The sequence below is a fragment of the Oncorhynchus tshawytscha genome, linkage group LG05 (assembly GCF_018296145.1).
Source record: "Oncorhynchus tshawytscha isolate Ot180627B linkage group LG05, Otsh_v2.0, whole genome shotgun sequence".
NCBI lineage: Eukaryota > Metazoa > Chordata > Actinopteri > Salmoniformes > Salmonidae > Oncorhynchus > Oncorhynchus tshawytscha.
The window spans coordinates 34,649,517-34,668,983 of NC_056433.1; positions in this window are offsets into that span (position 1 = coordinate 34,649,517).

Genomic DNA, 19,467 nt, shown 5'->3' on the forward strand with positions numbered 1-19,467 from the left:
ACTGAGACCCTGGATCTGCAGGAGAGGAACATTCATATTTACTGTTAATGTTAATATTTGGAGGTAATTTTATTAAAATATTTGCTTTGAGGATATCAAGTGGAAGCCACGAGGCTGACAGCTTATGCAACTGCCTCCTTAGATAAATGCATAGTATACTCCAGGCTCTTACATCTAGCAGATTCAGGGCCACCACGGATGGATGGATTTACCCAAGTGCTCCATTAGAGTTGTTGCTTTGTGTTCCTCCTAATCACGACACGGTAATAATGAACCAATCAATAAATCCATCAATCAAAAGTAATTTGGAGTGTGTTTCTGGACTCCCTATACAATTCGCTACAAAACAAAATTAAAAGAAAGGGAGTGAAAAGAAAGGTATATAGACACCGGATTAAAAATATATGATGTGAAGCTCTTCTGATTTGCCTTCCTTGATACGGGTCCGATATGGTTGTCTGTCATCTTGCTCTCTTTTCGCTGGCCCCACACTTTCAGCCCAGGCTAGCATCTGTTAAAAATTTAGCATGTCTCTCATGTGATTAGACAGCAATAGAAATGATAGAAAACCAGAGACAGCATCTTATCCTCTGCAGAGCCCCAGCCTCCCAATCAGGCAGACAATTGTCAGCCTCCTCCTCCTCTTTTTCTGCTTTCTCTCCTCTCCCCTAATCTCCTCTCCTCTCCTACATGTTCTCCTCTCCACCCCATCCCTCTCTGCTAGCTGTCATTTGCTTAGTGTATAGCATCTCCTCTTCTCTATTCTCTCCTATATTCTCTCTCCCCCATCCCTCACTCCTGACTGTTATTCTCTCAGTGTCATCTGAGGTAGGAGGCCGGGGAGGTCGGAGCTGCAGATTTACCCAGCAGCACACGTCACCACCAGGGAAGCGCAGAGCGCCCAAAATAGCCCGAACAGCACAGGGTGAATGGGGACCTAAGTGGCGGTTACCGAGGACTGATTTTGACAACAAAATTGAACTTTTCAGAATGGATGTGAACAAGTGTCTGTCTCTCACCCCAGCCCCTTCAAATTATAACATATGTTCTATCGTGATGTGAGACAGCCAGCGATGTGACTGCACTGCAGAGGGAGGACCAATACAAAAAGTATCAAAATGTATGCACTCACTCCTGTAAGTTGCTCTGGATAAAAGCGCCTGCTACATGACTAAAATGTAAAAATGGAGGAGCGGAGAGGTGGTGTTTGGAAGAAATGACTGTATGAGTGTATTTAGTTTGATTTATTTATCAGTTTACAGAAATATATACAAAAGTATGTGGACACGCCTTCAAATTAGTAGATTCGGCTATTTCAGCCACACCCGTTGCTGACAGGTGTATAAAATCGGGCACACAGCCATGCAATCGCCATAGACAAACATTGGCAGTAGAATGGCCTTTACTGAGGAGCTCAGTGACTTTCAATGTGACATTGTCATAGAATGCCACCTTTCCAACAACTCAGTTTGTAAAATGTATGCCCTGCTAGAGCTGCCCCGGTCAAATGTAAGTGCTGTTATTGTGAAGTAGAAATGTCAGTGGCGATTTTAGCATGTAAATCTTGGTAGGGCAAATAACTTTTTTTCAAATCCATGCCAGTAAAGCCACTACACAACACAACACTATACAATACATTAATTTCACTATAATGCATAAATCTGTCCCAACAGCAGAGCTTTCTTTTCAGCACCATGGAGGGAATCCTTACCACTGCCATACCTGGCTATCAGTGGAGCCTTGTCTGGCATTGAGGCAGTTCATTCAGCCTCATTTACTGCCTTTTAAAAAACCAAGCTGATATGGCTGACTTGCTTAAACAAATGTGGTTTCTACTGACAATTGAAATGTATAAACTATGGCGTAAGGGGACGATGAGCGGATAAGAGGCAATCCGTAATTTTGATTAAGACTGTCACAGGCTGGCTCATAGCCTGTGGCAAAAATGAGGGGACGCGAACAACAGGTATCGGCCAATCAAAAAATGTTCTTTATTGTAAACAAAAACTATTAACTTTAAACGAAGAAAAATGAATGAGGTGTGGAAGTATCATAATGTAAGGTGTATGTAAAGTGCATGGATGCATGGATCTGTGTGTGTGAATGACTGAGTGAAAACTATGCAAAACTACAACAGAACAAACAAAACAGGTTCATACCTGGAGGAGCGGAGAGAGAGAGAAGTGATTAGTGACAGTTAAATACTTAGAGCCCAGGTGACTCCAATCACTAACGACCCTCCTCTGCCTGCAGGAGGAACCGCCCCTGCACTGCAGAGGAGGAGCCGTGACCAGACATTAATGAGCGAGATAGGACGTACTCAAAATAACTATTTGTTCATTACTTTTGAAATGTACTGCGACAGAATTCAGAACATGGGCCGTTCTCACAGTATTCTCCCCCCTGTACACCAAGTCAGAACTGTAGGATAAATAAAGGGGGCATATAAGCGGAAAATGAAAGCTCTTATAATATTCGATAATCACATTTCTCTAAAACAGACTATAGGCTACATGTGCACCGCCAAGTCAGAACAGTAGGCTAAGTTATGAGGGGGGAAATTGACCAAATTATTAGGGTGAGGCACATGGGCTACGAACAGCTTACTACACAACGTACAATTTATATTACTTTCTTAGGTACAGTATACATATCTCATATCTTGCATTTTACATAATTTATGCAGCAGCATACAAGATCTTCAGGTCGGCGCTCTAGAAAGAGGCCTGAGTTCTGGACATGGAATTCCGAGTTGGATGACCATTTAAATATACTTAAGTATCAAAAGTAAAAGTAAAAGTATAAATCAATTCAAATACCCTATATTAAGCAAACCAGAAGGCACAAGTTTTCATGTTTTATTTATTTATAGATAGCCAGGGACACACTCCAAATCAAATCAAATCAAATCAAACCAAATGTTATTTGTCACATACACATGGTTAGCAGATGTTAATGCGAGTGTAGCGAAATGCTTGTGCTTCTAGTTCCGACAATGCAGTAATAACGAGCAAGTAATCTAACTAACAATTCCAAAAAAACTACTGTCTTATACACAGTGTAAGGGGATAAAGAATATGTACATAAGGATATATGAATGAGTGATGGTACAGAGCAGCATAGGCAAGATACAGTAGATGATATCGAGTACAGTATATACATATGAGATAAGTATGTAAACCAAGTGGCATAGTTAAAGTGGCTAGTGATACATGTATTACATAAGGATGCAGTCGATGATATAGAGTACAGTATCAACGTATGCATATGAGATGAACAATGTAGGGTAAGTAACATTATATAAGGTAGCATTGTTTAAAGTGGCTAGTGATATATTTACATCATTTCCCATCAATTCCCATGATTAAAGTGGCTGGAGTAGAGTCAGTGTCATTGACAGTGTGTTGGCAGTAGCCACTCAATGTTAGTGGTGGCTGTTTAACAGTCTGATGGCCTTGAGATAGAAGCTGTTTTTCAGTCTCTCGGTCCCAGCTTTGATGCACCTGTACTGACCTCGCCTTCTGGATGACAGCGGGGTGAACAGGCAGTGGCTCGGGTGGTTGATGTCCTTGATGATCTTTATGGCCTTCCTGTAGCATCGGGTGGTGTAGGTGTCCTGGAGGGCAGGTAGTTTGCCCCCGGTGATGCGTTGTGCAGACCTCACTACCCTCTGGAGAGCCTTACGGTTGAGGGCGGTGCAGTTGCCATACCAGGCGGTGATACAGCCCGCCAGGATGCTCTCGATTGTGCATCTGTAGAAGTTTGTGAGTGCTTTTGGTGACAAGCCGAATTTCTTCAGCCTCCTGAGGTTGAAGAGGCGCTGCTGCGCCTTCCTCACGATGCTGTCTGTGTGAGTGGACCAATTCAGTTTGTCTGTGATGTGTATGCCGAGGAACTTAAAACTTGCTACCCTCTCCACTACTGTTCCATCGATGTGGATGGGGGGTGTTCCCTCTGCTGTTTCCTGAAGTCCACAATCATCTCCTTAGTTTTGTTGACGTTGAGTGTGAGGTTATTTTCCTGACACCACACTCCGAGGGCCCTCACCTCCTCCCTGTAGGCCGTCTCGTCGTTGTTGGTAATCAAGCCTACCACGGTTGTGTCGTCCGCAAACTTGATGATTGAGTTGGAGGCGTGCATGGCCATGCAGTCGTGGGTGAACAGGGAGTACAGGAGAGGGCTCAGAACGCACCCTTGTGGGGCCCCAGTGTTGAGGATCAGCGGGGAGGAGATGTTGTTGCCTACCCTCACCACCTGGGGGCGGCCCGTCAGGAAGTCCAGTACCCAGTTGCACAGAGCGGGGTCGAGACCCAGGGTCTCGAGCTTGATGACGAGCTTGGAGGGTACTATGGTGTTGAATGCCGAGCTGTAGTCGATGAACAGCATTCTCACATAGGTATTCCTCTTGTCCAGATGGGTTAGGGCAGTGTGCAGTGTGGTTGAGATTGCATCGTCTGTGGACCTATTTGGGCGGTAAGCAAATTGGAGTGGGTCAAGGGTGTCAGGTAGGGTGGAGGTGATATGGTCCTTGACTAGTCTCTCAAAGCACTTCATGATGACGGATGTGAGTGCTACGGGGCGGTAGTCGTTTAGCTCAGTTACCTTAGCTTTCTTGGGAACAGGAACAATGGTGGCCCTCTTGAAGCATGTGGGAACAGCAGACTGGTATAGGGATTGATTGAATATGTCCGTAAACACACCGGCCAGCTGGTCTGCGCATGCTCTGAGGGCGCGGCTGGGGATGCCGTCTGGGCCTGCAGCCTTGCGAGGGTTAACACGTTTAAATGTCTTACTCACTTCGGCTGCAGTGAAGGAGAGACCGCATGTTTCCGTTGCAGGCCGTGTCAGTGGCACTGTATTGTCCTCAAAGCGGGCAAAAAAATTATTTAGTCTGCCTGGGAGCAAGACATCCTGGTCCGTGACTGGGCTGGGTTTCTTCCTGTAGTCCGTGATTGACTGTAGACCCTGCCACATGCCTCTTGTGTCTGAGCCGTTGAATTGAGATTCTACTTTGTCTCTGTACTGGCGCTTAGCTTGTTTGATAGCCTTGCGGAGGAATAGCTGCACTGTTTGTATTCAGTCATGTTACCAGACACCTTGCACTGATTAAAAGCAGTGGTTCGTGCCTTCAGTTTCACACGAATGCTGCCATCAATCCACGGTTTCTGGTTAGGGAATGTTTTAATCGTTGCTATGGGAACGACATCTTCAACGCACGTTCTAATGAACTCGCACACCGTATCAGCGTATTCGTCAATGTTGTTGTCTGACGCAATACGAAACATCTCCCAGTCCACGTGATGGAAGCAGTCTTGGAGTGTGGAGTCAGCTTGGTCGGACCAGCGTTGGACAGACCTCAGCGTGGGAGCTTCTTGTTTTAGTTTCTGTCTGTAGTCAGGGATCAACAAAATGGAGTCGTGGTCAGCTTTTCTCGAAAGGGGGCGGGGCAGGGCCTTATATGCGTCGCGGAAGTTAGAGTAACTGAGTATACAACACTCAGACATAATATATAAACGAAGCATGTGTGCTTAGCATGTGTGCTTAGCATGTGTGCTTAGCATGTGTGCTTAGCATGTGTGCTTAGCATGTGTGCTTAGCATGTGTGCTTAGCATGTGTGCTTAGCATGTGTGCTTAGCATGTGTGCTTAGCATGTGTGCTTAGCATGTGTGCTTAGCATGTGTGCTTAGCATGTGTGCTTAGTGAGTCCACCAGATCAGAGGCAGCAGGGATGACCAGGGATGTTCTTTTGGTAAGTGTGTGAATAGGACCATTTTTCCTGTCCTGCTTAGCATTCAAAATGTAAGAAGTACTTTTGGGTGTCAGGGAAGATATATGGAGTAAAAAGTATTTTATTTTCTTCAGGAATGTAATGAAGTAAAAGTAAAAGTTGTCAAAAATATAAACAGTAAAGTAAAGTACAGATACCCCCAAAAATGACTTAAGTAGTACTTCAAAGTATTTTACTTAAGTAAAAAACACCACTGGTTCTATGAACCATGCTTGCATGATGAGTAACATTGCCTGAAATACATCTGAAGGCTTGCAAGTAGCCTATGCTTGGCTAGCATACAAACTATGCTCGATATACAGTGAGCAAGTAGCAATGTTTTCTAATCATGAGCAGGAGATGGTGCTTATCATAGTGATCTGATGATATTTCAGTCTCTACGTAGACGTGATTTATCAATTAGGATACTAGTTATCGTTGCACAGCTAATGAGAGTGCTGAATTAATGCATACTTTCAGTGATAGCCTACATTTTATAGGTCATCCCAGTCACATTAGTTAAAGTCGCACACTAGTGACTCCTGTGGCGGGCCGGGCGCAGTGCACGCTGACACAGTTGCCAGGTGTACGGTGTTTCCTCCGACACATTGGTGCGGCTGGCTTCCGTGTTAAGTGGGCGTTGTGTCAAAAAGCAGTGCGGCTGAGTTGGGTTGTGTTTCGGGGGACGTACGGCTCTCGACCTTCGCCTCTCCCGAGTCCGTATGGGAGTTGCAGCCATGAGACAAGACTGTAACTACCAAATTGGATACCATGAAATTGCGGAGAAAAGGGGCTAAAAAAATACACATAAAAAATAATACAAAATAAAAAGTGACTTGTGGCGGTCCCACCTCAAATGTGACTTGGAAGTGACTTTGATGTGTGTGCTTAATTAGCTACAGTTTTGAGTATCTGTGTTCAATAGCACATACTGTTACATGAGTCACACTAATTAGCATACATTTTACAGTATCACTTCAGTCGACGTAGTTATATTTACTTCATTCTTATTTGCAGCAGTAGGTTTAAGCTCTGTTTATTAGCATGTCGAATCATGTGTCATGCATTTTACATAGATGGTCCTCCCTGTCAGTCATCTTGCGTTCTAGAAGTATTTTTCTAGTGACTGGTCTTCTATCATACTTCATGTTGCATTTTGTTATTTTTTTTATGGCATACACAGTATGCATAATAGCATGGCTGCCAATATTGCATTGTGGGAGCACGTGCTGTTTATGCTCCATACAGTTGAAGTCGGAAGTTTACATACACTTAGGTTAGAGTCATTAAAACTCATTTTTCAACCACTCAACAAATTTCTTGTTAACAAACTATAGTTTTGGAAAGTCGGTTAGGACATCTACTTGTGCATGAAACAAGTAATTTTTCGAACTGTTGTTTACAGACAGATTATTTCACATATAATTCACCGTATCACAAATCCAGTGGGTCAGAAGTTTACAAATGCTAAGTTGACTGTGCCTTTAAACAGCTTTGAAATTTCCAGAAAATTATGTCTTGGCTTTAGAAGCTTCTGATAAGCTAATTGACATCATTTCAGTCAATTGGAGGTGTATCTGTGGATGTATTTCAAGGCCTACCTTCAAACTCAATGTCTCTTTGCTTGACATCATGGGGAAATCTAAAGAAATCAGCCAAGACCTCTGAAAATAATTTGTAGACCTCCACAAGTCTGGTTCATCCTTGGGAGCAATTTCCAAATGCCTGAAGGTACCACGTTCATCTGTACAAACAATAGTACACAAGTATAAGCACCATGGGACCACGCAGTCATCATACCGCTCAGGAAGGTGACGCGTTCTGTCTCCTAGAGATGAACATACTTTGGTGCAAAAAGTGAAAATCAATCCCAAAACAACAGCAAAGGACCTTGTGAAGATGCTGGAGGAAACAGGTAAAAAAGTATCTATATCCACAGTAAAACGAGTCTTATATCGCCATAAACTGAAAGGCCGCTCAGCAAAGAAGAAGCCACTGGTCCAAAACCGCCATAAAAAAGCCAGACTACGGTTTGCAACTGCACATGGGGACAAAGATCGTACTTTTTGGAGCAATGTCCTCTGGTCTGATGAAACAAAAATAGAACTCTTTTGCCATGATGACCATCATTATGTTTGAAAAAGGGGGAGGCTCGCAAGCCCAAAAAACACCATCCCAATCGTGAAGCACGGCGGTGGCTGGGACTGGTGCACTTCACAAAATAGATGGCATCATGAAGAAGGACAATTATGTGGATATATTGAAGCAACATCTCAAGACAGCAGTCAGGAAGTTAAAGCTTGGTCGCAAATGGGTCTTCCAAATGGACAATGATACAAGCATACTTCCAAAGTTGTGGCAAAATGGTTTAAGGATAGCAAAGTCAAGGTATTGGAGTGGCCATCACAAGGCCCTGACCTCAATCCCATAGGAAATTTGTGGGCATAACTGAAAAGGCGTGTGTGAGCAAGGAGGCCTACAAACCTGATTCAGTTACACCAGCTCTGTCGGGAGGACTGGGCCAAAATTCACCCAACTTATTGTGGAAAGCCTGTGGAAGGCTACCCGAAACGTTTGACCTAAGTTAAACAATTTAAAGGCAATGCTACCAAATACTAATTGAGTGTATGTCAACTTCTGTCCCACTGGGAATGTGATGAAAGAAATAAAAGCTGAAATAAATCATATTCTCTACTATTATTCTGACATTTCACATTCCTAAAATAAAGTGGTGATCCTAACTGACCTGACACAGGACATTTTTACTAGGATTAAATGTCAGGAAAACTGAGTTTAAATGTATTTGGCTAAGGTGTATGTAAACTTCCCGACTTCAACTGTATATATTACCTAGGTGAATGTTGTGCTTATTCATTATTGCTATTGCAAGAGCACACAATGAGGTTGTGGTGACTTAGAGGGCAACGCTAGCTATCCATTCCACAGCATCTGCTGGAGCATTGCAGTACGATGGCACATCATTTTAGGATGGTAGCAAGCCAGTTTCTGTGCGTTATCATGCAAAGTGCGTATGCAGTCATCTTATACCCTGATGCAGCTCACTGTGTGTGACTCATATCTACCAACTTGTGCTGGCCCAAACTGTTGGTGCTACATGAACTATTCAGCAGTCGAGCAGCGTGATATCTTGTGCTATTCGAATGGCGTTAGTCTGTCGTCGGCTAAACGATACTAGGTATTTTTATCACTAAACATATATTCACAGGAGTACAGCCTCATTTTAAATGGATACTTCTGCCTAACCCTAACGTTTCTTCCTCAAATTCTAAGTTATCACCGTGGACCTTAGTGGGGAAGCTGACACCGTATAGCTGTTCGAATACTAATGCTATAGTTCCTGCCGCGTTGAAAGGGCTGTTGATCTACTGTAGCATTACCTATCATGTGGTGCGCTTGCTTAACACCCAAATGGCGATCAGAGTTGGCAATCAAAGCGTTCATTGCCCCTTATGGGAAGGTCTGTTAGAGCCTTTTCTAACACTTTTATATGCAGGCTTATTTCTAGTAGTCTATGGGGTCTATTTCTCTCTTTATCAGATCATTTATTTTTCTCCCTTGGCCTACCGGTTATATCGTTAGACATAGCCTTCAGCTGAGTTAGATTATTTGTAGGTTTTGATTTTCAGCTCACTCTCACTGTGCATGCTGCAGATGCATCAGCTACTGCTGAGCAATTCCAGAAGGCCATTAGGCTATTTAGAAAAGGTGGGTATGTAGCTAACGTTTATTTGTGGTTTTGGGGATTTGTTAGTAATACTGTGTTTTATGATATGTGATACTACCGTACTGTATATCATGGGTGAGCTGTGCGCTCTGCAGTAGTCTAGTGTATGGTCTTCTCTCTGTACAATGTCTTCTGTTATATAACCACAAACGCCTTTTCTATTCCAAATTCAGTCAGAGTATGTCTCCTCTGTCAGTAGCACAAGTTTGAGTTCCCATTAAGGCAATGGTGTTGAGTTTACATTACGCTTTTCCAGAGGCAGTCCATATGATGGCTTCAGGGGTTCTTCAGTCTGAATACACAAAATGTTCCTTCCCTTTAATTTTGCATGATCTCTTAAGTTCTGCTTGCAATATGGACTCTCTCATGTGGGACATTGTTGTCATCACCAGAACTAACACCGCTTTGTCCTCTCTTTCATGTTATGCTGGCTGCATGCTGAGCACAGGCAGCACCAGGCGAACCTCTGTTCAACATTGATGCTGGCAACCAATAACAAATACTGGAACTAATCACGGCTCTGGTTCTTTCATCAGCGCTGAGGGCTAGATCTGAGCTATTGGCGCCCAATTCTGCATCGGCGCTGCTACTGCTTCTCAACTGATCCTGGCTTCACTCTGATCCTTTGATGCTACGATGTCACAATTGATTCATTCTGAGATTGTGAAACCTACCTGAGTTCTTGAAATCTCGCAGTGCCAAAGGTTACCTATCACCCTTAATCTATACAAAAACTGGAGGAAAGGGTGTTCGGCTCGTACAATGATTTTTATTAGAGGTCTTATTGCTTTCTACAGGTTTTTACAGGTTTTTTAATCATTGCATGATCTCCCGATATTTTGGGATTTAATAATTATGGACACTCACATGTTCACCGTGTTGGTTAAGCATTCCCAGACTGATAGGAAGAGTAACGGTTTGCAGGTATCATATTGCTCAAACTAACACTGCTTTCTGTCCTCTCTGCAATGGCGACCACTGGCCACGCCGGACAATCCATTATTCATTACTGATGCTGGCAAACCAATGACGAGATACTGGTTTTTCATCACGGCTCCATCTCCTCTGCCAGTGCTGCAGGCTATCTCCTGAGCTGTATGCTACCCATTCATTTCACATTGGCGCTGCTTCAATGGCTTCTCTATCTGTCCCTGCATCCACACTGGAGATCATGGGCATTCCTTCGAACACTATTAGATGCAAACGCCAAGGAGATTTTTGATGCCAAAAGTGATGAGTTCATCTGAGAGTCCCATGCCTTATATAGGTCGCTATGTCTGCGTTCAGCCCACAGTCGATAGCATTGCTTTGGTGGTTATCATAATAAAGTTCAGTGGGTATTAGCACAGGTTGTTGGCTGGGTGCACATTGCTTAGGTTGTGTGTTAGATGGTAGATATTTCATGTAGACCCACAGATGATCGGGCCACTCCTATAGTTCAGTGAGAGCACCCGGCGGTGCATTTCTAGGGCGACTGGATTCACACTGCTATGTTGGCAAGAAGCTCATCTTGCCTCAAGCGAGAGTACCCGGCGGCAGGTTACGAGGAATAGGAGTCATACGTTGCCATGCCACACATGGTTAACATTCCCACATAGTATTAATTATTGCGATGGCAGGTTTACTTTAACTGGTCTATTGATTATATCTAACCGGCGCTCTGGCATAGCTACACACAGTTGGCCATCGTAGGGTTCTGCTGTTTTAGGGGATTGGTATAGCTTACCATGCTCACTGCCTATAGGCTATTTTATATTAATGCTTTGCTTGGGCAGTGAGCTACCCTGAAGGAGCAAAGACTACACGCCAATACTTGCATTATTCATTGCTTAATAAATTGTTAAACATATTTCTGCGTGGCATTTTCTTTCTGAAATTAAGCTGAGCCTGTTCAGAAGGGAAACACGAGTACCCCGCCTCAGGCTGACGCATCAGCTGAGATGACACCAATTAGAGGCTAGTTACAATCACACCTACCTTATTGGTGGTCTATTTAAGGTGACAGGGTCTGCTCACTCATCCTACTGCTGCTTGCTGCTACTGCTACTTTGTGCTGAATTCCTGCTCCCACCACCACCCCAGCCTCCACCTGTTAGGTTCTGTGTTCCTGCCGTGGGGATTGGTATAGCTTGCAGCGCTCACTGCCTGTAGGCTATTTTATATTGATGCTTTGATATGCCACACCTCTCATGTGGATGGATTATCTTGGCAAAGGAGAAATGCTCACTAACAGGCATGTAAACAACTTTGCACCATGTTTTTTTTAAATAAGCTCTTTGTGCGTAAAGAAAATATTGTGGGATCTTTTATTTCAGCTCATGACACATGGGACCAACACTTTTGCGTTTATATTTTTGTTCAGTGTAGATGACAGACTTTTGAATGTTTACATTCAGACATGTAATCATCAGTTTTCAATCTTCCATCCTCTTCAATCAGCCCAGTCGACATTCACCAGGTGAATTAGTGGTAATTGAGGTACCAGTATACCTGCACCAAGCACAACAATGGCCTCTCATAAGGTCCCTCTTCTCCTCTAATGTGGCTTCCTGCCTTTGGCCTTAGCAACAGGGGATGCAAGTGGAGACTTGAACATTAACACATTTTCAAAAGGTTCTAAGATAATGAAAGATACCCCCCACCCCCTAAACTCCTCTAAAAGTAGTGTGGTGATAGTTAGCCAGCTTGTAACTTAGCTCAGTGAGATCTTTAGAAGCCTGCATAATTGCACGCTGCTTTTGTTGCATAAGGGGAAAAGACATGCAGGGTTTAATTATGAGCAGAGAACAAAGGAAACATTGAGGGTTTTTCTTGTTTCACAGTACACTGTCGGTAATTCCTAGAATTTCAGCAACTATGTCTTTGTAAGGAAGCCCAGTTTCCAGGAGAAGCCCTTAATCCCCAATGTGCACAGATCTTTATGGTGATTGGTGTCTGGTTGGATGCTGGAACAAAAACATCTAGATTTAGCTTTGTTCCCCTGGTGTAATGTATAGCTCATTCCACTGGCTGTACATGCCTCTCTGAGTCTTGCCTCAGATGACCTCCATGCATTCTGTTGGTTTATTCCTCCATTATCCCTCCATCCCTCTTTTTTTCATATTACTGACAGTTTAGGACAGGATAGAGGGGTCCCACTTTTTGACCATATGTAATGATGTAATTCCTATAATTTCAGCAACTATGTATTTGTAAAGAAAGCACAGATTCCAGGAGAAGCCCATATACACCAATGTGTGCACCAGATTTGTATGGTGATTGGCATGTAGTTGGCCATTGGAACTCAGGACAGGATAGAGGGGATTCATGCTTTTACCTGAAGTACTGTCCTTCAAGTTCAAAGCGCTCATTGATGTGTGAGTTGTGTGTGTGTGTGTGTGTCTGTGTCTGTGTACATGTTTTTGTGTGTGCATGTGCATGCATGCATGTTATCTGTGTGTGTGTGTGTGCAAGCATGCCTGTGTGTGTATGTGTGATCACACTCATTTTTATTCAGCATGTCTGTGGGATTCAAACAAGCCGTGAAATTTGATTCGGAGGGTTATCCCTCTTCACACCAGTTGTGGATAATGTGATTCTATTAGATTAGTCTACTAAACAACAGATAGAAAGCAGTGAGGATAGGAGAGAGAGTTGGCTGCAGGCTGCAGGCTTTGAGGCATTGTGTGTGAATATTGAGCAACAGTGAGATGGGTTTGGTGTATGGCTCAGTTTCATATGTGGCCAGTAGAGAGAGGCAGTGTACCATCTGCGGCATAACAGCAGGGTCTTATTCATAAATGCAATTTGTAGCAAAATGTTTTGCAACAGCAAACAAACACAAGCATTTCTTACTGGAAAACTATAGGTAGTTTCCTCCCCTGTTTGTCCGTTTTTTTCCGTCCTAGTGAATAAGACCTAGGAATCTGTGGTAATTAGTGGCACTCAACGCCCCGAGACTGTCCTACTGGATTTATAATGTTAGCCAACCTAAAAATCAGCCTCATGCCCCAAGCTTCTACACTCTCCTATGGTCTTTAGACCAACATGTTCAACTCTGGTTCATCCTTTGCCACGTGGTTAAATGTCTTGTTGAAGCTTCAAAATGTCAAATGGCCCTTTGAAATACTTTTCTCACATCTGTTATGGGACTCATGGGAGGGTAGTGTGTGTATGTGTGTATGTGTGTATATATTGTCTGCGTGCATATTTGTGTGTTAGAGAGATTGAGGTGTGTTTGTATGCCAGAGAGAGTGGCGTATGTGTGTGTGCTCTTTTACATGCCCAGAAGACCAGATCAGTCAAATATAATGGGAAGACATCTGTTCTGGATTACCTCAGAAGTGTCCCAGTGGAGTGATGAACATGGACAACCCTGTTGATGCAGTGTCTCTTCTGTCCACTAGAGGACTCTGAAGTTCTATTCTAAAACAACGGCTCTGTTACACTTGTTGAAACCTTCAGGCTACATAACTTGTATTATAACATTGTCATAACAGATGTAATAAACAGTTATGACAGCTGTTCTATTCTGCCATTGAGAGAGTGAGCACATCCACCAGTCCATTTATTTGGTACATTTCATACACATTTTGGCCATAATACATATCCCAAAATATAATGTACTACTTTTGGTTTCAGCACAAATATCTCAAATAAATTGTATATATATATATATATATATAGTACCAGTCAAAAGTTTGGACACACCGACTCATTCAAGGGTTTTTCATTCTTTTTACTATTTTCTACATTGTAGAATAATAGTGAAGACATCAAAACTATGAAATTGTCATGGTTCCTCCTGGCACCAGAGGGCGGTTGAGACCATCCTAGAGACTTTTATTGGACTCAGGTGTCTTATTATTTCATGATTGTGTCCCTATTAAAATAGGTGTGTTTTCTATGGTCCTTTGCAGAAGCTTGAATTGTTCACCGTGTGCGTTCGTTTTCTGAGTGAGTTTCCGAGACTTAGTGTTTGTTTTTTAAGTGTACTGTGATCCTGCGGCTACAGTATCCCTGTAAAGTATTATGTTTATCCTTAACCACTGATTCCTTGTCTGGTCTCTTCTCTGCACCTGGGTCCAACCTAAGCAGGTTTGACTCACCCCTATACATCCCATGCTGGTGCAGGCTTCTTCTTCATAGGTAAGAAGGATGGAGGCCTACGTCCCTGCATCGACTACAGAGACCTGAACCAGATTACGATCAAGAATCTTTACCCCCTACCCCTGATGTCCTCTGCATTGGAGTTGGTCCAAGGGACAAAATTTGTCACCAAACTGGACCTCCGCAACGCTTACAATCTGGTGAGAATCAGGGGGGGAGATGTGTAAGAATGTTTTAATACCCCTAGTGGCTACTATGAGTATTTAGTCATGCCCTTTGGATTACCAAACTCACAGACAGTCTTACAAGCATTGGTCAATGACACCCTGGGGGATATGTTGAATCGGTTTGTCTCTGTTAATCTCAATGACATCTTGATCTTCTCCAAGGTCCTTCTGAAACACATACTGCACTTCAGCCAAGTCCTGAGATGCCTCCTGGAGAGGCAACTATATATCAAGATAGAGAAGTGTGAGTTCCATGTATTCCAGGTTTCCTTCCTGGGTCACATTATCTCTACCACAGGCATCCAAATGGACCCTGTAAAGATTGAGGTGGTCGCCGACTTGCCCCGTCCCACCTCACTCAATCAGGTTTAGCGGTGCCAATTTTTACAGGCATTTTATACGCAACTTTGGTGAGGTGGCAGCGCCTCTCATGGTCCTAACCCGTAAGTCCCAGACCTGTTTTTACTGGCTCCCCGAGGCTGAAAGGGCATTCATGGAGCTCAAGGGACGTTTCATGGAGCTCAGGGGACGTTTCACCTCTGGACCAATCCTTGTTCATCCTGATCCGACTCGTCCCTTTGTGGTGGAGGTGGACGCCTCGGACATCGGTGCAGTGGTGGTCCTTTCACAGAGGAACGAGGAGGACAAGAAACTGCAACCATGCACCTTTCTCTCCAAGCGGTTCCGGCCACAACGCAACTACGATGGAGGCAACCAGGAACTCTGGGCAGTTAACTGGACTCTTGAGGGGTGGAGGCACTGGTTGGAGGGGGTACCTCATCCTTTCGTGATCTGGACAGACCATAAGAACTTGGTCTCCATTGAAGAAGCCAAGAGGTTGAACGCTCGCCAGACTAGGTGGGCTCTGTTTTTTAACAGGTTTGATTTGGATCCTGCCTATCGCCCAGGATCCAAGACTCAGAAGGCAGACGCCCTGTCCCGCCAACATGATGTCTCTAACGAAGAGAGAAACCCCGAGCCCATCATCCCTAGCTCACGCATTGTGGCCCCTGTGATATGTAGTATTGAGATCACGATCCGACAAGCCCAGACCTGAGAACTTGACCCCGGCGGGGGACCCACTAACAGACTTTGTTTCAAAATCAGCCCGGTCCCGAGTACTACTATGGGGACACTCCTCTACATTAACTGGGCATCCAGGGGTTAATCGAACACTGGAGTTCCTGAGATGGAAATTCTGGTGGCCCAATATGATGGAGGATGTGAGATCCGTTGTTGTGGCCTGTTCCATTCGTTCCCAAAGCAAGTCTTCATATCAGCGACCGGCTGTGTTCCTCCAAACTCTGCCCATCACCAGCCAGTCCTGGTCTCATCTGTCTGTAAACTTTATCACAGGGTTACCTCCATCTCAAGGGCTGACCGCTATCCTGTTGGTCTTCGATCAGTTCTCCAAGGCAGCACATTTCATCCTCTTACCCAAGTTGCCTTCAGCGAAGGAGACCACTGATTTCATGATTAGCCATATCTTTCAACTACACAGACTTGCCCAGGACATCGTCTAAGATCGTGGGATCCATTTCGTTGCACAGTATTGTAAGGCCTTCAGCTCCCTGTTGGGGGCATCGGTGAGTCTTTTCTCGGGGTTCCAACCTCAGTTGAATATGCCAACTGAGGGGGACAACCAGGAGCTGGAGAAGTTCCATCCACTGCTTTGTCTCCACTCAGGCCAGGTCGTCTGGGTGGAGTATGCGCATAAAACACTGCCGAAGTCGTCTGTCGCCGTTTGAGTGTCATTTCCTGTACAAAAGGCCGAAGCGGGGGTGACCTCTGCCGAGGCGTTCATTCAACAATGTCGCCGCACCTGAATCAGAGCGCGATCCTCCTTGCTCCTCTCCTCTGCCCGACACCAACATCAGGCAAACCGGCACCGAAGACCTCTTCGGCTCCTCCGACCGGGTCAACGGGTGTGGCTGTCCACCCATGATCTTCCTTTAAAGGTGTACTTGCAGAAGCTTGCTCTTCGCTACATAGGACCATTCAAGATCCTGAGTCGCATCAACTCAGTCACCAATCGTCTCCAGCTTCCTAGGTCCATGAGGGCCTGGACCAATCCATTCTCTCCCAACACACCTGCTCATCCGCCCCCTTGACTTGTGGACACGGTCCGGCGTCTGTTGGAGGCTTGTCAGGTCCGAGGGACCCTGCTCTACCTGGTGGACTGGGAGGGCTACGGTCCCGAGGAGCGGATGGGGGTGCCTGCCAGAGTCTCCCGTCTGTCATGAGCCGTCAGAGTCTCCCGTCTGTCATGAGCCGCCAGAGCCGCCAGTCAGCCAGGATCCTCCAGAGCCGCCAGTCAGCCAGGATCCTCCAGAGCCGCCAGTCAGCCAGGATCCTCCAGAGCCGCCAGTCAGCCAGGATCCGCCAGAGCCGCCAGTCAGCCAGGATCCTCCAGAGCCGCCAGTCAGCCAGGATCCTTCAGTCAGCCAGGATCCTCCAGAGCCGCCAGTCAGCCAGGATCCTCCAGAGCCGCCAGTCAGCCAGGATCCTCCAGAGCCGCCAGTCAGCCAGGATCCTCCAGAGCTGCCAGTCAGCCAGGATCCTCCAGAGCCGCCAGTCAGCCAGGATCCTCCAGAGCCGCCAGTCAGCCAGGATCCTCCAGAGCCGCCAGTCAGCCAGGATCCGCCAGAGCCGGCAGTCAGCCAGGATCCTCCAGAGCCGCCAGTCAGCCAGGATCCTCCAGTCAGCCAGGATCCTCCAGAGCCGCCAGTCAGCCAGAGCCGCCAGTCAGCCAGGATCCGCCAGAGCCGCCATTCAGCCAGGATCCGCCAGAGCCGCCATTCAGCCAGGATCCGCCAGAGCCGCCATTCAGCCAGGATCCGCCAAAGCCGCCATTCAGCCAGAAGCTGCCAGAGCCGTCAACCAGCCTGAGCTACCTCTCAGTCCTGAGCTACCTCAGTCCGGAGCTGCCCCTCAGTCCAGTGGGGCCATTTAGTAGGGTTGCCAATCCTAGGTCGGCGGCAAGGGTCGCTGTTCCTAGGATGCTACAAAAACGGACTAAGACTGTGGTGGAGTGGGGTCCACGTCCCGCGCCAGAGCCGCCACCGTGGACCGATGCCCACCCAGACCCTCCCCTATGGGTTTAGGTGTGCGGCCGGGAGTCCGCACCTATGGGGGGGGGTACTGTCACGCCCTGACCTTAGTTATCTTTGTTTTCTTTATTATTTTGGTTAGGCCAGGGTGTGACATGGGTGATTTATGTGTTTTGCTTGTCTAGGGGTTTTTGTAGATTTATGGGGTTGTGTTCTTTTAGGTGTCTACGTAAGTCTATGGTTGCCTGGATTGGTTCTCAATCAGAGGCAGGTGTTTATCGTTGTCTCTGATTGGGAACCATATTTAGGTAGCCATATTCTTTGGGTATTTTGTGGGTGATTGTTTTTTAAAGCCTCTTAGGCTGTTATTGAATCTGATCAGCCTGGCATGAATAGAGCTCACGCCCTGGATCATATCCATCAGCCTATAAAGCACTTTGACTGCTAATATACCTGCAAGGAACTTTGCTCATTAAACAGCCTACAAGGCAGCATCCTGACTTATGAGCCTCTGAGGCTGCAATTGAATCGGATCAAGCTCTGAGGTTGAAAGCTATCTGATCAGCCTGTCAGGAATGGAGCTCTATAAATGGTAATATTATCCACAAAACAAGTGTCCCTTGTATGTATACACATATCAGTTATACAAGCTAACAATCAGCATAGATACAGTGTTGTGAAAAAGTATTTGCCCCCTTTCAAATTTTCTCCACTTTGGCATATTTATTATGCTGAAATTTGTCAGATCCTCAACCACAGCCTAATATTAGATAAAGGGAACCTGAATGAACAAATAACACAAACGTATTTCATAAACAAAGTTATGCAACACCCAATGACCCTGTACAAAAAAGTAATTGCCCCCTTACACTCAATAACTGGTTATGTCACCTTTAGCTGCAATGACTCCAACCAAACGCTACCTGTAGTTGTTAATCAGCCTCTAACATAGCTGTGGAGGAATTTTGGCCCACTCTTCCATGCAGAACTGTTTACACTCAGTGACATTTGTAGGTTTTCAAGCATGAACTGCTCGTTTCAAGTCCTGCCACAACATCTCAATTGGGATTAGTTCTGGACTTTGACTAGGCCATTACAAAACTTCAAATTTGTTGCTTTTTAGCCATTTTCATGTTGACTTTATTGTGTGTTTTGGATCGTTGTCTTTCTGTATGACCCAGCTGCGCTTCAGCTCACAGACAGATGACCTGACATTCTCCTGTAGAATTCTCTGCTACAGAGCAGAATTCATGGTTTGTTCTATTAAGGCAAGTCGTCCAGTTCATGAAGGCAGCAAAGCCTCCCCAAACCGTGACACTACCACCACCATGCTTGACCATTGGTATAAGGTTATTACTGTGGAATGCAGTGTTTGGTTTTCGCCAGGCATAATGGGACCCTTGTCATCCAAAAAGTTATACTTTTGGCTCATCTCTCCATAGAACATTATTCCAAGAGTCTTGATGATCATCCAGGTGATTCCGTGTGTTTTTAGGCTAACTTGAGTCAACTTTTTGGATGAGATGGGTCCCATTATGCATCTCTGCACCCCACACATACATTTATTTATAAGGTCCCTCAGTCGAGCA